The sequence below is a fragment of the Pinus tabuliformis genome, chromosome 8 (genome assembly GCF_031772625.1).
Source record: "Pinus tabuliformis cultivar Carrire ecotype Pingquan chromosome 8, CPIR1, whole genome shotgun sequence".
NCBI classification, from domain to species: domain Eukaryota; kingdom Viridiplantae; phylum Streptophyta; class Pinopsida; order Pinales; family Pinaceae; genus Pinus; species Pinus tabuliformis.
The window spans coordinates 71,418,624-71,438,700 of NC_142294.1; positions in this window are offsets into that span (position 1 = coordinate 71,418,624).

Below are 20,077 nucleotides of genomic sequence, written 5' to 3' on the forward strand. Positions count from 1 at the left end.
GTGTTTTTTTTTTTTCCATTTTTTTGCATAGAGTGGAGAGGGTTCATTTTGGTAAAAAATGCAAAAACTTGATTGTTAGATTTATTAGTTTAATTTTTTCTTGTGCTATATTTTTTTGCATCATTTTTTATTGGGTTTGAATATGCATTTTTTCTATTATTGTTGGATTGATTTGAGGTTTTTTTGGTCAAAAATTCAATGTGTTGTGTCATGTATGTAAAATTTTTTTTTAAACTTGCAATTCTTCTTGTGCCATAGGTTCAAGTTTCAAGTTTCAACTTCAAACTTCATCTTACATTAAAAAGGAAGAGTTCAACCAAGTTACAAACATGCCAAGGAAATTGGACCCTCTATGGGAATTTGGTGAACTTGCTAAAGGGTTTGATAGATCAAAGTTGTCTTGCAAGTTGTGTGGGCATCATATGACAGGGGGGGTTTATAGATTGAAGGTTCACCTTGCACAAATCCCTGGACATGAGGTAGGGTCTTGATTCAATACAAATGTAGAAATCATTTGAAGAGCCCCGAGATCATTGGAAGAATTAGAGCAAGCCAAATTGTCCAAGTTAGATATGAGGAAGCAACTAGTAGGGAAAGTGTTAGGAGATGAATATGAAAGTGGCACTGGTTCTACTTCAACATCAATATCTACAACCAACCCTGTAGCTACCTCATAATTTTTTGTTCCTAGAACCACGGCTGGTTCACAACCATCTATCTCTTCAATGCTTTAAAAAAGGAGAAAGAAGAAGCTGACAAGTTGTTTGGAAATTTTCTCCTTTGGAGTGATATTCCTTTTAGCATTGCAAGGAATAATCCATTTTTCCAACCTGTTGTTGATGCTATTGCAATTGTTGGACCAAGGTACAAAATCCCTTCTTATGATGACTTTAGAGGCCACATTCTTCAAGATGAAAAGGTTGACTGCACCAAAAGATTAGAGAAGTTTAGGGCATCATGGGCACAAACAGGATGCACTGTGATGTCAGATGGTTGGACCAACCAAAAGGGGAGATGCCTTATAAACTTATCGGTTAATTGTCCCAAGGGGAAAATGTTTATGAAATCTGTTGATGCATCTTCACATATCCAATATGCAAAATTATTATGTGATTTGTTGGATGTGTTTATTTTGGAGGGGGGTGTAGGACATGTTGTCCAAGTCATAATGAACAATGCTGTAAATTATGTTGTTGTTGGCCAAATTCTTATGGAGAGGAATCCTACCTTATTTTGGACACCTTGTGCTACACATTGTATTGATTTGATGTTGGAGGACATAGGAAAAATTTCCTTTCTCAAAGATATTGTTGACTCTGTTAGTGTCAGTCTTGCAGCCTTCCTCCAGTGATCAAACATGCTCTTACAAAGTGATTTTAACGTGTCAAGGTCAAATTTTGTCATTTCAGTGAGTCTTCAAGCAAAATCTGGTCACTAGGCATTAGGTCTAGGGTTTGATTTTACCCTTTTCAAAGTAGTCCAAATGTCGATCCATGTCACCATTCAGCTGAGTGTACCATCATTCAAATAGTTTTCATTATCATGTCAAGTCCCACTGGGTCATTTTACACCTTGTTCATGCTTCAGTTGCACCAAGTAAGGTCATTTCCCTCTCTTAGGGTTTTGAAGGCAATTTCTCTTGGATGGTCAAATCATCAGCAAAACTTGTATCCTGATGTTCATACACCTTCCCCTATCCTTAAAGTACCTTATCAAACACTTCCATCACTGAGATTCCCCAAATTCCTCATTTTCGCACAAACCCTAGTTTCTTGCTACAACCTGGCAATTTTCTAGGTTGGACTTATGTTTTTCCTTTTTGGACCCCTTCCCTTCACTCAATTTCTGAGATTCCACTTTCCCCTACTTCCTAACATCCCTCCCTACTTCCCAAAATTTCCTCAAGAATTTAGAAGCTCCCTATCCCCTTCATTTCGCTTCATTTTGACAAATCCCTTGTTCCACACATCGGGGTAGGTTTCACTCAAATGATGTTTCTGAGCAATAAAAGATGAATTTTTGAACACTGGGAGAGTTTTTTTGTCAAAAACATGCCAAGGAATAAAAACCTCCTTCACGTTTTATAGATGTGTCATGGTTTTGGAGAAATGTCAAAAATATAGTCGCCTCGGGAGAAATGATGCACATCTTAAGTGACCTTGGGAAAATCCAATTTTATCCTAGCTCCGTTAGCCAAATGACTTTCTTGATGAGTCAAATGTTAACTAGATACCAATATCTTTCCAATTAGCTATCATGAACTCAATTCGGAGTTGAGGAAGGCATTCAAAAGTTGATTGTAACAGCACTCTGCCTTTAGGCAGCCTCATTTGCCACATTTTGACCAGTCTTGGGAGATTTGATTTTCTACAAGGAAAGTAAACTCAAAATTGAACAATTCTAGTTTTTTTGGAAAGTAGACTCAGATACCTTTCCAATGAGCTATCCTGCACCCAATTTAAACACCGGGAAGGCCTCCAAAAGTCTCCTGCAAAAACCAGTACGCACAGGTTATATGCGTCGCGCCTCAAGCCCAGTGCGTCGCGCCACTTCCCTATGCGTCGCGCCAGTCTAGAACTCAAAATGAAGAAAGGTTTACATTTTTGGATTCATCATAAAAAATCATGATCACTGGTGCTTGGGCAAGAAATTTGGAGCATTTTTGGGGCATTTTTGGTCATTTGACAAATTTTTTTGCACAAACAGGTTTTTTCTCCCTGTGCACCGTGCCACTGGCGCGACGCTAAAATTATAGAGCTCCAAATGAGGAATGGCTTGTAGTTTTGGATTCAGCATGAAATATTATGACTACTGGTGTCTGGGAAAGAAATTTGGGCAAGGTATGACTCTCCAAAAGGTTAAAACAACACCCAAAAATGGCCTCTCTGCCACTTTTTTGACACATAGGAAGCAGTCTTGGGAGAATGAAGATTTGGAGGGGAAAATGAGCACAAAATTCAAAATTTCTAGTGGGGTTAGAAAGAATATAGGACAGGCTTTCCAACAAGCCCACTTAGGCACATTTTGGACACCTGCAAGTGCCCCAAAATAGGCCCCAAAGTATCGCGACGGACAGAGGAAAAATTGCCAATTTGCTTCCGTTTCGCGAAATTTCGGTTCGCGACTTCTCCAAGTGGGCCCGCTCATCTACACTTCAATTTTTTGGAACCAAAGGCAGCATTTAAAGTGTTTTTTCTCCAGATTGGCTTCTATCCAAGTGGTGAAGGAAGGCAAATGGTCACCCCAAGCCAAATGTCATGTTTGCAACGCTGCACCTGTAGCTGATGGTTAGCTCTCCATCTCCATTTTGTAATGATTCGAGTAACTCCCCAACCCTTGGGCATTCTATCTCTTCCTCACACATTCTATATATTGTATGCAAGTTATTTCCAAAAGGTTGGCTGGCTTGTAACTTCTGGGGGACTATGGGAAAAAAACTCTGTTTCTTCACTATGTATTTTTGACAGAGAATTAATGAAAGGCAGTGGCTATGTTTCATGAGATTCTTGTGGTTGTGAGTGTAGCAAATGTATTTCTTATGTGTTCATATGTATTTAGTTATGTTTCATAATTCATTTCAAGCTCATTTCCAGTGAAATTTTCTGAGTGAGATTAGGTAGAATCCAATATTTATTGCTTTGCCTGTGGGAAAATTTCATGGTTCAGTGTTATTCTTCTATTGAAAAGGATTCATGTCACTATGCCCTTTTCACTTTCTTCAGCAATCTATTCATGTCGTGATACATCAAACTAAATTGTTACATTTTCGCCTACCTTGCCTCACGGAATAATCTGTGCCTTCATATTCAATTCTCTGTTCTTTGCTGAGCGCCAGTCCCATAACATCCCAAAAGCTCGGTCATTTCATAAAATTGTTTCCAGAATCCCTATTCACTTACTATCCTAAGGTAAACATTGTATTGTAAGTCATCTCAGACCATTTTCGATCATTTATTCACCGAGCGTGACTCAGAGAGAGCCCTCTCCTGCTGTAGTAGGGCTAGCTACCAGACTGAGCGTGGTTTGTGGTTACCCTAATTTTTTCCTTCCTTCAGCCTAAGGCAGATTTAGGTGCTAACATAGTGGCGACTCCACTGGGGACAGAAATGGTTTACTTGTAGATTGTCTTTCCCTAGTACATATCTCAAGTTCAGATCTGGTGGTTGATGGTGGACAACGGCCAGACAGAAGATGGCTGAAATCATTCACCTGGTGAACTCCTTTCACTGAAGAACCCAGCAATCAGTGCTTCATGGTGACTCCACTGGAGGACTAACTCTTTCTCTGCGAAAATGGAAGGATCTTACACAAAGTTCGGGTATCCAAAGTGGAATGGTATTCAGGTTCTACTCTTCTTTCTTGTAAATTACTTCTTCGTTGTTCTTGAAGCTACCCTAAAAGTTTTTCATAACTTGTTGTATGATAAAGGTGATCAAAATCTTCACTCGATCTATTCAAAAAGTGTAAATAGTGAGTTTCCCTTGGATCCTGGCCTCCTTACTTTTCCTACATCTTATGATGATTCTCTTCAGAGTGATGAGCCTAAAGAAAACAAACCTGAACCCATCGCTCTTGTACATATTCCTACAGCTGTTATAATCCCAGATAGGTATAAACCTCTTGTTTTATCTTCTGTTCTTCATGCTTTCCCCAAAAATTATGATCTATACTTGCCAAGATTTGACGGTGGATGTAAGAATGTCAATGCTGGGCAACATGTGCAGAATGTTGAGACTTTTCTAGACCTCTTTGAAATTGATGAAGAAGATGTCAGTATAAGGCTTTTTTCTCTTTCTTTGCAAGGCAAAGTCAAGAGTTGGTTCAAAGCCCTTCCGGATGCGAGCGTCACAGATTTACAACGGTTCATCAAAGTTTTTCTTGACAGATGGAGGATCGGACAGAACATTTTTCCTTATCGTAGAAGAGTATAAGCAGCTGAAAAGACTGCCAGGGGAGACAGTACAACCGTTTTTAGCCAGATTTAATCAAGTTTATTATTCAATGCCGGTTGATATAAGACCCCCTCCTGGATCTGCTCTCTTGCACTACCCGGGTGCCTTTGATCCGGAAATGGAGTTTCAGCTGAGAGAAAAGAATGTCGCAACACTTGAAGAGATGCAGAACAATGCAGTAAAGTAGAGGCTCATTTGCTTATCAGAATGGCAAGGTTGAAAGAAGAAGAGATGAAAAACGTGGATCTAGAGAAAACTACACCTTCAGAGGAAAAGCTTGACATTTTGGTGAGTGCAGTAGAAGAGATGGTGAGAAAAATGACTTCAAAAGATGAAAATGGCGTTCATGAACAAGTGGCTGATCCAAAACATTTTGTTTCTTACCTCAGTAGTCATAAGGATAGTTTTGTAGATCATAATGGAGAAGAAAGACATGTTGATATGACATGTATGCTTGATGACGTGTTTTATACTGACAATTTGCCTCAGTTTGATCAGTATGATGATGATGATTATGCTCTCCAAACAGAAGCTAATCTTGCAGACAAATCAACAGCCAGTTTATGGGATGAGGAAGTTCGCTTACAGCAGCTCGAGTACAGTGATCAACCGAGGCATATCAGCTATGGAAACGATGAGGAAAGTGCAGCAGATTTTGAGGTAAGTGAAGGATCTTTTCCTTTGTGCTTTGATTCATGTCAGTTCATCAGAGATAATTTCCATGCAATCAGACATCAACTATCGACAAATCTTGATTTGGATCCTCTTGAGGGAGATGAAAACTTTGTTCCAGAATTCTTATATTCAGAGTTCTAGCCCCCAAATTCCATTAATAGTCAGGTTGCACATGAAGACATAGAAGCTAGCTTATATGATCAAATGATACAAGAAGATTCCTTACCTCTCTGTTTTGAATCATTTCGGTTTTTGCGAGGTAAATTGCATAGTAAATCTTCAAATCAAAAGCTTGTAGGAAATCAACAATCTCTCAATTTTAATGTTGAATATGAGACAGATGGTGAAATTTTTTAGCAGGTCGTTAATAAGAAATCTTCCCCTGAAATGATTGATGAAATCATTTTGGATACAGAACCAGATTTGCAGCCACCAAACGCAATTCAAGGTCAGATTACAGATGAAGGTGAGGCAGCCGAAATATGTGATTTAATGATGCAAGAGGATTCTGTACCCTTGTGTTACGAAGCATTTCAGTTTATAAGGCAGAATCTTCGTAATATCTCTAAAGAAAAGGTTGACAATCCGGTGAACAACTTTATAGATCAACAGGTTGAAGAATTCCATATGGCTGAAAGTGATGAAAGAAAAAGTGTCATTTCGGATCTGTCCATAGAAGAAGACAGAGTTTTGGATCCAAATGTTCTCATGTCATCAAAACACAGTCTTCATGAAGAGGTAATCCAGTCAGCTCATGAACAACAAGATGAGAATTTTGTTCAAGTACGTGAAAAAGGTTCCTTGGATGAATCGTTGGTAGATGATAGAAATGTCATGCTTGGGTTTCAAGAATCATTCGAAGTTTCTTTTCTCATGATTGATGAATGCAAAGACAATCTGGCTGTCATATCATATGAAGGTGACCTACAATACATTCAGGCTACCGAAGAGTAGAACATTCAGGATTGTCTTTCAGACTCTTCCTCATATGTTTCATATTTTGAAGTGTTCTTTGAAGAGGAAATCCGCTCATCTACTTGTTTAGAATTGTTTGAGGACCAGGAACATACTTTTTCTGAAGTACATTATGAAGGAAGATCAGAATCAAAAGAAAAAGATATCTTGTTTCCTCAGCAGGAGGTAAATCTTCATATTTTTTAGGATCCAATGGCATATTTGTTGCAGTCAGCAGTGAAGGTGATTATTGCAGTATTCAGTGATGAAGGAGATCATGGTCAATTATTGTTTTGGAGGCCCAGTTACCAGTATCTGTTGTTGACCAGAAGATCTGATCCGGAGAATCAATCAAGGAGGCATCTACTTAATTGGTTACATTGGAAGACACATTACACATGATTGTACATATTGCATTAGTACGCAGGTGGCTGTCATCATGATTTGAAACCCTCGAATCTTGATGGACTGCTGCCATTGAATAAGTTTTGTCAGTTCTTGTTTTAGTTAAGTTAGTCACGAGTCATTTCCTTTTTCATAGAGTCAAGTTTTTCAATCATTTCAGTTTGCATTGAGTTAGTTTGAGTCAAATTTCAGTCAATAAATTGAGTCATGTTTGTTTTTCGGAATAATGGACTCCATAGCCCAATGGACGAAGGCACTGTCTGCTCACCCAAAGATCTGCAGTTCTTGGTACCTCCAAGGAGCTGCCATCCCTATTGGAGCCAATGTTAGTGTCAGTCTTTGCAACCTTCCTCCAGTGATCAAACATGCTCTTACAAAGTGATTTTAAGGTGTCAAAGTCAAATTTTGTCATTTCAGTGAGTCTTCAAGCAAAATTTGGTCACTAGGCATTAGGTCAGGGGTTTGATTTTACCCTTGTCAAAGTTTTCCAAATGTCATTCCATGTCACCGTTCAGCTGAGTGTACCATCATTCAAAGAGTTTTCATTATCATGTCAAGTCCCACTGGGTCATTTTACACCTTTTTCATGCTTCAGTTGTGCCTAGGTAAGGTCATTTCCCTCTCCTAGGGTTTTGAAGGAAATTTCTCTTGGATGGTCAAATCATCGGCAAAACTTGTATCCTGATGTTCATACACCTTCCCCTATCCTTAAAGTACCTTATCAAACACTTCCCGTCACTGAGATCCCCCAAATTCCTCATTTTCACACAAACCCTAGTTTCTTGCTACAACCTGGCAATTTTCTAGGTTGGACCTGTGTTTTACCTTTTTGGACCCCTTCCCCTCACTCAATTTCTGAGATTCCACTTTCCCCTACTTCCTAACATCCCTCCCTACTTCCCAAAATTTCCTCAAGAATTTAGAAGCTCCCTATCCCCTTCATTTCACTTCATTTCGACAAATCCCTTCTTCCACACATCGGGGTAGGTTTCACTCAAATGATGTTTTTGAGCAATAAAAGATGAATTTTTGAACACTGAGAGAGGTTTTTGTCCAAAACATTCCAAGGAAGAAAAAACTCCTTCACGTTTTACACAAGTGTCATGGTTTTGGCGAAATGTCAAAAATATAGTCGCCTCGGGAGAAATGATGCACCTCTGAAGTGACCTTGGGAAAATCACCTTTTCTCCTAGCTCAGTTGGCCAAATGACTTGCTTTATGCGTCAAATGATAACTCAACACCAAGATATTTCCAATGCAATATCATGTGCTTGAGGAAGGCATTCAAACGTTGACTGTAACAGCACTCTGCCTTTAGGCAGCCTCATTTGCCACATTTTGACCAGTCTTGGGAGATTTGATTTTTGACAGGGAAAATGAACTCCAAATTGAAAATTTCCATTGGGTTGGAAAGTAGACTAAAATAAGTTTCCAACGAGCTATCTTACACCCAATTTGGACACCAGGAAGGCCTCCAAAAGTCTCCTGCAAAAACTGCTACGCACAGGCTATATGCGCCGCGCCTCAAGCCCAATGCGCCGCGCCACTTCCCTGTGTGCCGTGCACTGGCGCGACGCTAAAAATATAGAGCTACAAATGAAGAAAGGCTTACATTTTTTGATTCAGCATAAAAAATCATGACCACTGGTGCTTGGGCAAGAAATTTGGAGCATTTTTGGACATTTGACAATTTTTTGTGCACAAACAGCTTTTTTCTCCCTGTGCGCCGCGCCACTGGCGCGACACTAAAATTCTAGAGCTCCAAATGAGGAATGGCTTGCAGTTTTGGATTCATCATGAAAAATTATGACTACTGGTGTCTGGGCAAGAAATTTGGGCAAGGTATGAGTCTCCAAAAGGTCAAAACAACACCCAAAAATGGCCTCTCTACCACTTTTTTGACAGACAGGAAGCAGTCTTGGGAGAATGAAGATTTGGAAGGGAAAATGAGCACCAAATTCAAAAATTCTAGTGGTGTTAGAAAGTAGACAGGAAAGGATTTCCAACAAGCCCACTTGGGTACATTTTGGACACCTGCAAGTGCCCCAAAACAGGCCCCAAAGTAGCGCGACGCACAGAGGAAAAATTGCCAATTTGCTTCCGTTTCGTGAAATTTCGGTTCGTGACTTCTCCAAGTGGGCCCGCTTATCTACACTTCAGTTTTTTGGCACCAAAGGCGGCATTTAAAGTGTTTTTTCTCGAGATTGCCTTCTATACAAGTGGCGAAGGAAGGCAAACGGTCACCCCAAGCCAAATGTCATGTTTGCAGCGCTGCACCTGTAGCTGATGGTTGGCTCTCCATCTCCATTTTGTAATGATTCGAGTAACTCCCAAACCCTTTGGTGTTCTATCTCTTCCTCACACATTCTATATATTGTATGCAAGTTATTTGCAAAGGGTTGGTTGGCTTGTAACTTCTGGGAGACTGTGGGAAAGAAACTCTGTTTCTTCACTGTGTATTTTTGATAGAGAATTAATGAAAGGCAATGGCTCTATTTCATGAGATTCTTGTGGTTGTGAGTGTAGCAAATGTATTTCTTATGTTTTCATATGTATTTAGTTATGTTTCATAATTAATTTCAAGCTCATTTCCAGTGAAATTTTCTGAGTGAGATTAGGTAGAATCCAATTTTTATTGCTCTGCCTGTGGGAAAATTTCATGTTTCAGTGTTATTCTTCTGTTGAAAAGGATTCATGTCACTATGCCCTTTTCACTTTCTTCAGCAATCTATTCATGCCGTGATACCTCAAACTAAATTGTTACATTTTCCGCCTACCTTGCCTCACAGAATAATCTGTGCCTTCATATTCAATTCTCTGTTCTTTGCTGAGCGCCGGTCCCATAACATCCCAGAAGCTCGGTCATTTCATAAAATTGTTTCCAGAATCCCTATTCACTTACTAGCCTAAGGTAAACATTGTATTGTAAGTCATCTCAGACCATTTTCGATCATTTATTCACTGAGCGTGACTCGGAGAGAGCCCTCTCCTGCTCTGGTAGGGCTAGCTACCAGACTGAGCGTGGTTTGTGGTTACCCTAATTTTTTCCTTCCTTCAGCCTAAGGCAGATTTAGGTGCTAACAAACTCATCAAAAATCATTACAAAATTTATATATAATCATGCATATGTGCTTCATTTGATGAGAAAATTCGCCAACAACAAGGAGTTGGTGCACCCCGCCATTACATGGTTTGCCACCAGTTTCATATCTCTTCAATCCATCTTGAATTCTATGTGGGATGTGAAGAGAATGTTTCTTTTAGATGAGTGGTGTGCTTTGACATTTAGTCACAAACTATAGGGTGAGGCCATATGTATATTAGTTTCATACCAGGAAATTTCCGGGCGAGAGTGCAGGAGGTGTGCAGCATTACTGAACCTTTGGTAAAGGTTCTTCGATTAGTTGATGGTGACAAGTCCGCAATGGGATACTTGTCTGAGGCCATATACAGGGCCAAAGAATCCATTCAAGCCTACTATGATGATAAGAGAGATGAGGGGTTTAAGAAACAACTCCTCCTATGGGAAGTGATTGATGAATGATGGAACGACACACTCCATCATCCCATTTATGCTGCAGGGATCTACCTGAACCCCTCATTTTCTTACCCCTGTTGGTTCTTATTTGATGCTAAGATCATGGATGGATTCTTCACCTTTGTTCAAAGGATGGTGCGATCTCCAGCAGAATGTGTAGAAATCTCCAAAGAAATGGAGATATACAGGATGGCAAGTGGCACATTTAGCTTTGAGATGTCTTTGGTTAATAGGAAGACTAAAATCGCGGGTATTTTTAAGCTTGTTTCAGATTTCATTGTCTCTTCAAGTTCAAAACTTCAAAATTTGCTTCAACTTTCAAATTTCATTTTTTTCTTTTGTTTATCTTATTTGTAATTTTGTTGTAGATGCATGGTGGAGAAGCTATGGTGCCAGAGTACCCGATATATGAAAGCTTGCCACTCAAATCTTCAGCCAAACATGTAGCTCCTCAAGATGCAAGTGCAACCAGAGTGTATTTGAAAAAATACACAACAAGAAGTGCAATAGGTTAAACTTAAAACTTAAAATATTCCAAAGTTCTAATTAATTTTTTGAATTCATTGAATAATATTTTTTTATAATTATTATTTTATGATCTTTGTACAGGTTGGAGTGCCAGTGACTTGATGACATGGTCTACGTCTACTAGAATCTTCGATTGTGGGTGAGGCAACTTGAGAGGATACCTGATATGGAGGCCATCTCATTGGATAGGATTGACACCAGTTCTGCATGGAGGGTTGAGGCCGAGAGGCCCATAGAGTCTTCACTTGGGGATACATACCATACCATGTGGGTTCATATTGGGGGATAAATATTGAGGAAAAAATGGCATAATATATTGGGGGATATATAGGGGGTAAAATGTTTTTATATTGGCAGGTATAAAAAATGGAGCTCAAAGTTAATGAAAAAATATAAAGGGGTATAAAAAATGTTAATGAAAAAATGGATACCTACAATATTTGGTGGAAGTAGGGGCTTTTTAAATTTGGAAGGTGTATTGGGTTTGTATTGGTAGGGGGTTAAATAATGTGATTTTTAGGGGTATTTCCAATATGTAGTCAAATTACGGGTATTGTTTAATATGCCATGAAAGCATGTGATAGGTCAGAGGTTTATTGAGTGAAGCCCCCGTGGAGAGGCCTCTCATGGAGTCTGTTGATGATTGGTTAGAGCATGAGGTAGTGGAAGGCATAGAGGGGTAGGAGGAGGAGGAGTAGGAGAAACAGGAGGAGGACGTGACACGACCTACCCAAGCTACCCCTGCCACTAGTACAGGATGTGGTCTACCTCCTATAGCTGCTAGTTCTTCGGCTTCTAGAGCACAACAGAGTCCACTACCAACTCCACTGGCATCTACATCTAGAGGTAAAGGGAAAGCTATTGCATTTTCTCGCAAGAGGGGCAGAGGAAATCAATAGTATTAGTTATTTGGTTCATTTCATTGTATATGACATTATGACTTGTGATATGAGATACATTATTATATTTTTTTTTAATATTTTGAGGCTGAGTCACGACTTACTATTAGGACATGATTCATTGTTATGTGTGTTGTAGCACTAGAAATTATATTAAACATATTATATATTAGTTATTTTATCATATTTATGTGTCAATGTATTTATTTTATGTTGTAGATGCTTTAGATATTAAAAAAATTGAAAAAAAATTGAATATTTTTGTATTTTCCATTTTTTTCCCGATTTTTATGATTTTCTCCCCTCGTCGATTTAATCCCGATCACGATTTTCACAACATTGGTTAAAATAGTCACCAAGGATGTGGTATCAGAAATTTGATACATTTATACAGGGACTTGGCTTCACCAGAAGCAAAGAAGATCATTGTGTGTATTTTAAATTAATTGGTGACCGTGTTATTTCTCTGGTCTTGTATGTGGATGATATGTTGCTGGTTGGAAATGACAAAGAAATTATCCAGGAATTGAAGACCAAATTGCCCTCCAAATTCTTCATGAAAGATCTTGGTACTGCAAACTATATTTTTGGCATGGAAATTAAACAAGATCGATCAAAGTGGAAGCTTTGGTTAAACTAGAGAAAGTATGTCAAGACAATACTACAAAGGTTTAATATAAATGATAGTAAATCAGTGAAGGTTCCTATCCCTGTAGGTGTAAATTTATCTTATGAACAATTTCCCAAGGCACAAGAAGAGGAAGAGGACATGTCCCATGTTCCATATGCAAGTGCAGTCGATAGCTTGATGTATGTGATGGTTTGTACTAGACCAAACATTGCACATGCAGTGGGAATATTGAGCAGTTTTATGTCAAAAACAGGGAAGGAGCATTGGACAGAAGTGAAGCGGGTTTTCAAGTATTTTAATGGCACTAGTGATTATGGTTTGTGCTACTAAGGAAGACCAAGATTGGACAAAGGTTTGGACATCCGTGGCTTTGTTTATGTAGATTGGACTGGAGATCTGGATCAAGGAAGATCACCAAGTGGATATGTGTTTAACCTATTTGGAGGCACAGTCAATTGGATGAGTAAGAGACAATCTATAGTGGCACTTTCAAATACAAAGGCAGAATACATGGCAGCCACTCATGCAAGCAAGGAAGTAGTTTCGTTGCAAATATTGTGTTCAAGTATGGGTTTAGTACATTGAGCTATCAGGATAGAGTGTCACAGCCAAAGTGAAATTTTCTTGGCAAAGAACCTTGCTTATCATTCAAAGAAAAAGCACATTGATGTTCAGTGTCACTTTGTGAGGGAAATGGTAGAAGAAAAAAAGGTGTTTGTTGGTAAAGGTGGACACTTTGAAGAATACTGCAGATGCATTGACAAATCTGTGAGCACTGAGAAGTTCTCTTGGTTTAGAGAAACAATGAGCGTTACAGGGTTGGATCAATGACTAATCTCTCCTGTGGCCCCCTATGGAAAAAACACATCAAGTGAGAGAATGTTGGGTTGCGTTATATTATTTCCACGACTAGCCCACGTGCCCCAAGAAAAAAAAATTGGACCCTATATAAGGTGGGCAGACCTACCTATGGTTTCTTACATGGATTACACACATGGTTTTGGGCATGACGGCTTTTGGTCCATGATATTTTGTAGATCCAGTCAAGGGAACTACGATTATGTTCTAATCCAGGGTTAATGGATTGGGGTTTATGGATGCTTCGTCATGTATATATATGTATTGTAACTTTGAAAGGAACATAATGAAAAATCAATCTGGTAGTCCCAGTTTTGGGATCCAGGGGAAAATCTCTGTGTATATTTGTTTTATGTGTTATTCTCTCATCATTGTTTATTTTCTATTTTTAGAATCCATATGCAGTTAATTTATGTACAGGTTAAAACCTACACATAAATATTAGAGACAATGACATGTAATAGTTTTATTATATGTTGCATATGAAGACTAGGTCTTCTAATCTAATGTAATAGATAAAAGGCATGTCAAAGAGTATCATTAGGGTTTTGCAGCATGCTAGTAAAAATTTTCAATGCTTGGAAAATGAATCTTGATGACTATGAAGTTTATAAGGTTTACATAGAATTTGCAATTTCTTTTGTGACAAATCTTGAATACCTTAAAAATCTAGGGTTTTCTAACTAACCTTCTTGTGTGGTTGTAGAACTCTACAGTTTGTAAGTGACAAGTCTCAATATCTAGTGTTTGTAAACCCTAGAAAAGTATGGAATAAAAGGAGAAACCTAGAAATATAGACCCTAACTGATTGTTTCCATTGTGAAAGGAAAAATAACCTAATTCTTAAGAATGAAAAGTATTATGTCATGCTAATGTGAATGAAAAATAGTCCAAGATTAAGAGGGAGTTATCCTTCCTTGAGAGATAAGTATTTAAAATATTCTTGATTATTAATAATGCTACTACCTTTTTATTTTGTCTCCTTGTTTTTTCATAAGTCTTCTAACCAAGGTTACATGTCAAGGCAAGTTCTATCTAAAGCTTAACTAAGAAGATAAAAGATTGTGAAGGAAGGAGCTGCATGATATATGCATTAAGGAAGACTATTAGATGGGAAATATGGAAAGAGGGAGCTATAAATACTCTGATGGATATGATATTGAAGCTTGCAGATTGATTCATCCACATTGATTCATGAGTGAAAAATGAAGTGCATAATCTAGAACTCTATTACAATATCAAGATAGGAATGTTAACCTCAGAGAGAGCAAGTAGTAGAAGGATTTTTCACCTTGACTAGAGGCTACTATGATCTAGCAACTCTGATAATGATGGAATCTAATTTGACTGCCTCGATATACATCTTGCATAAGTATATGCGGATGTTAGAAATATAGTAGTTGAGATAATTTTTGGATGATATTGACATACCTACAAATACATGGTTTGATCACAGAACACATGGATTGTGTGGATAACACTATTAATTGTTTGGATAAGCATGAGGGAAGAATTGATATTGGAAATCTAATATGATGCTTTGAATATTATGAGGCAAAACTTTGATATGAAGAATAGAAGGCATGTGCTCACAACTGTGAGGAAGTTTGTCTCCTTGAAGTTGATAGATAAACCATTTAATGATAAAATTGTTTGATAAGATCCAGAAAGGTAAAGTGTCAAAAACCTTGTCATGAAGATAAAATTTGAAAGAATGTAGCTCAATCAAATGTTTGACATCCATAAATGTCAAAGCTCAGATGTGAGAAAGGATTCGTACAACTACAACTATATATCCATGGAAGAAAAATTATTTGATGTGTTCATGAAGAAAGAGACCAACATAGGATTGTGGTTATGTCTCCTTGGTTGAGAGGGAGTGATTGAGGACATTGTATTCTCCATGTGTCATGCACTAGGCCAGGACTAACGGTCGTAAGTCTAGTGAAGGCACTTGTAGCGAGAATAGAGGATTAGATAAGCATTTGGGACAAATACTTTTTGAGGATTTAGAATCCAAGCTAGGTAGTAATCCTATGGACCGATGCTCTTTGAGGATTAGGCAGGGTATCCAAGATAAAAAGGGGTAGAAGAGGACAAATATTCTTTGATGATTGGGAATACAAGATAAGAATAGTCATGTAAGGACATAACTAGTGAAAATTTGGATGAGGTATGTGCCTTGAGAGGCGGTTGTGGTGGTGTCCATATGTATGCATCTTAGCATTGTACTCTAATATAGTGGAGAGTTAGATTTTTTTATTCAAGGCCTTGCTATATTGTTGTAAGAGCCCTTGTTAAAAATTCATGTAAAAAAAATAATACCAAGGTCATGGGACACTTATTCCAAGCTGAATGGTGGGAAAAACATCCTAGTGGGTGTTCATTTCATTTTATTATGTCTAAGGAAATTGGAAAAGGAAATGGTGGTGAGCACTAGTATTGCAGCAATAATGTTGCAACTCCTGGGCTGCCTACTATACTCTTATCAACTCGGTAGTTCGTAACAAACTTGGAAGTGTCGGTGTTGTATGCACAAGTACTAGTTCTCACTGCAGGATGTCACTTGGTCAGTTGGCGCAAGATCACTAGGAGCTCAAGCCAACTTCTATGGATTCCAGAAGAAGCTCTATATGTGATGAAAGGAAAGAAATATTACTCTGTAGATGCTATTCTAACTGTAGAAAGGAGAAAGACTGAAATGTAAAGCAAACCTAGTAAACCCTAATTAACCAACTAATTCTACTTTTGCAGAAAGCGCTATGAAAACCATGAAAGGAATGCCATTACCTATTCAAGGAAGTAAAAAACATCTAACTATGCTATTTCTAGAAGTAAATAAGCAAAAAACATATTTTTGGATTTTTATGTATTTTTATGTGAATTTGACTTGCATATAATTTATTGTGTGTGAGTGTGGCAGCGAATAGGTGGTGTTGAAGGGAGATTTTGGGACCTGAGAGGATGTATGATGATGTGGATGGGTCCTAGGAGGTCTCAGGTGGCCTTTTGGAGGCTTTTCCCATACTTGGCCTTCAAAATAAAGCCTTCAGGAAAATCTACAAGAGGACACAGGAAATCTACAGGAGGAAAACAGGGAATCTACAAGAGGCCTACAGGAGGAGTCCGAGAGAAGTTTTCACTATTTTTAGGGTGTGAGAGTGGGTGAAAAAGGTGGATGAAGGTTGGAATGAGGTGTTAGGGTGCCTAAGGTCTACCATGAATCACCAAGAGAGAAAAAGATGATTGGGTTTTCTCAAGGAGAGAGGAAGAAGTTTTATGGAAAAATGCAGGAAACAAGAGAAAAATTGGGGTGAGATTTGGGAGACCTATAGGGCATGGATCAGATGGAGGGTGTGATTTCTGATAAGCTGACCTAATGCTGGAAGAGATCTACTACATAGAAATAGATATTCAACCAAGGAAATCAAGCAACAAGTGAAATGAATGCATTTAGGAAAAACAGAGTTTTGCATAAAAATGGTCTAAACTATGATCTATGAAAGGAAATGCTAAGAAATGATGTAGGAAATGAAAGCATGAAAGAAGAATATTGCAAATCAAGAAGTGATCATGATGAAGAATATCTAAAGCAAATCAAAGTTGGACTATTAACCTACTAAAAAGCTGCAAACACTAGAAGTCCTATGAAGGAGGAAAATCTGTGTTTTTGGGGCAGCAAGAGGGTCTTTGCATCAAATCATGGTCCCAAAGGGAGGAAGAAGGCCAAGGCACTATTTCTAGCCTTTTGAATCTTTTTTTATCACTGTTTAACCTGCTACAGAAAGCACAAATGGAAGCAAACTACCGAATCATCAAAATCAACCTATTCTTAACCATAAAAGAAATACATCTAACAGCAACCTAATCTACAAATACAAGTAAAGAGGAGCTCGGTTGCTTTTATTGGGCCCTAACCCAAGAGCTTCATCCCTCTGAGGTAACTCAGTGCTAGCTCAAAAAGGATCCCATTTTTATTATCAAAACAATAGCAAGAATACATGAAACTATCACAAAATAATAAGCTCAAAGTAGGAGCAGAGTTTACATAAGCAAAAATCCAACAAAAATCTGACCCTGCTGAGGCCCTAGGCCCCTCTACTTATACAAATGAAGCTACCAATAGCTTCCTTAAAATCAGGGAGGCTTGGCTCCCAAAACTCGATATAATCATCAATCATCCTACACATGCTCGGCTGCCTTCTAGTGCATGATTCGGTTGCTTGTACTCCGAGCTGAATGAAGGGGAATTTGAAGTGAGGAGTAATAAATGAGGGGGATTCCTTCCTATAAGTCCTCTCCTTTTTCCACTTCGAGTTATTGCTTCCATTTGTCCATTGGATCAATAATCTGCATTAAATACATGTTAGACCACATGGCACAATAACTAACTCAACTCACTCTATAAGCATAAATATAATCAGAAAATCATACAATAAGCTAACAGAATGGTTGATTTGACTAGGTCAGGAGGTAAAATGAGCCCATATAATTACCCATTTATGAGGCTCATCATCACCCCTTACTAAAAGTGTTGCTCATCCTCTGAGCAACTTAGTCAATCTCCTCATCTTTTATGGCCCTGGTGGCCTCCCTAGCATCCCAAGCTTCTGATGTGGTCTGCTCTTCTTTGCCATAGAATCTTGCCTTCCTGTCTATCTCCTTCCACTACTCTTCCTCTTCTTCTTCCCTTCTACCTTCCAACATGCCTAACAGTAGTGGGGGACACAGTTTGAGGCCAATCCAGTTGATCTTCAACCTCTACATGGAGTGATTGTACATTGGCACCCTTTTCAATGCCTCCTCCAACCTCATGGAGGAATGATATTCCCTGATCTACAAACTGTGTGGTAAGGTGTTCCATCTCCTCATGCATGCATGCACACAGTCATCCCCAAGTAGCCCTTGCATATCCTCAATGTGTACAATGGCTTGTGCCTGATTCGTGAAATATCTAGGGGCAATCTATGGGTCATTAGCAAGCAGGTTGTGTGTGTTGATGAGTGCCATAGGATCTGATGGCTCAGCTCTTATCATTAGTGGTTCATTCTGCTCCTTTAACATCAATATTTTTATTTCTTCTTCCCTCAATTATTCATGGTTCATCCATGATGCCATGGCCATTAATTGCAGGTCCCCTAGCTTGGCATTAGGGTGCCACACATTCATGTCCATGAGGGCCATGTTATGTAGGTAGAATTCTGCCATCTTTGACTTATCCTCTGATGTGCGTTGGTCACACAGATCCGTAAATTACCTGTAATATTGGAAAGGCATTGTGCCTCTTTGTGCCAGAGTCTTTATCTGGAATTGTAACCATTGGTCCTTGAGATAGAGGCCACAAGATTTTTCTGGTGTTCTACATTGCAGTGCCTCCATGGATACATTGGCCATGCATGCCAGCTGAGTCTCTTTCTCTTGCAGCTACCTCCTTAACAATTCATTTCCAGTTTCAAGGTGGCTTCTTGTAATTACTTCCCTGTCTCTGATAGCACTCAACTCTTTGCCCATTTCTTTGTCTTCCATATGGCCAACATCCTCAAATCCTTTGTATTTGGTTATTTGCATACACCTATGTGTTCTTACTCTTTCTTTCTCCAATTCAAAGAATAGTGGTATTGCAATTTTTTGTTGGATTATCCTTCCTCATTCAAGTAGATTGTAATAGGAGGCAAGACTAGGCTAGGGATTAGGTTCTTGTAGCTCTATTGCTTCCTCCCTTACCTGTGGTTGTCCTTCCATCCTTTTCTCAAGCTTTTGGGTCTCTTGTAGTTTTGACAGCGTCTCCTGTAGAACTGTCTGGGCCTCCTGTAGGACTATTTTTGGGTCCTGTAGCACTACCTTTTCCTTCCATGTGGAAGATATAAGCGTCCACCTTTCATATGTGATAGGTTCCTTGGAAGGGGATTCTTTCTCCTTGGCAGAGGGTGAATCTTCAATTGTAACTGGCATTTTTGAAGAGGGCTGAGGTTTACTTGTTTTGATTCTTGTGCTCTTCCTAGCCCTGAAATACATGGAGGCCTATCTTTTCCTCTTTTGCTTTGGCTTGATTGGTGTACTGAGGGCAGTGAGGGTAGTTGCTGCCTCCCTTTCCAGAGTCTCTGGGGACTCTTCTCCTTGTTCTGCCTTTCCTGTCTCTTTTTCTCCTCCTTCTATCTCTTTTTCTGTCTCTTCCTGCTATGTCTCTTCATCTCTCTCCTCCTCTATTTCAGTTTCTTCCTCCTTCCTTTCTTGTTCTACTAAGTCACTAGTGGCTTCACCTTCTCCCCCTTGATGCTCTTCCTCTTCACTACCAGTAGGACTGACATCATAGGTTAAGGCCTTTATGTCATCCTCAGCTGTCATGTTTCGAAAAACTTCCCATGCTATAGGGAGTGTAAATGTATGGATGGCTTCCTCCACTAGGATTTTGATTAACCCATGGTGAGCTAGTTGCTCTGAATTTTCTGCTTGAACCTTGGTGTTGGAGTCAATAAGGGACTGCAAGAGGAAGTAAGGTATACTAAGCTTCTGAGGTGTTGGAGTGTTCATGGCATACCTTAATTCATTGAGGATTCTAAAGTGATAACCATAGATGATGATGTACCTCCCCTCATAGGAAATGTATTTTATTATTTGATAGCTAACCTGATCCCAA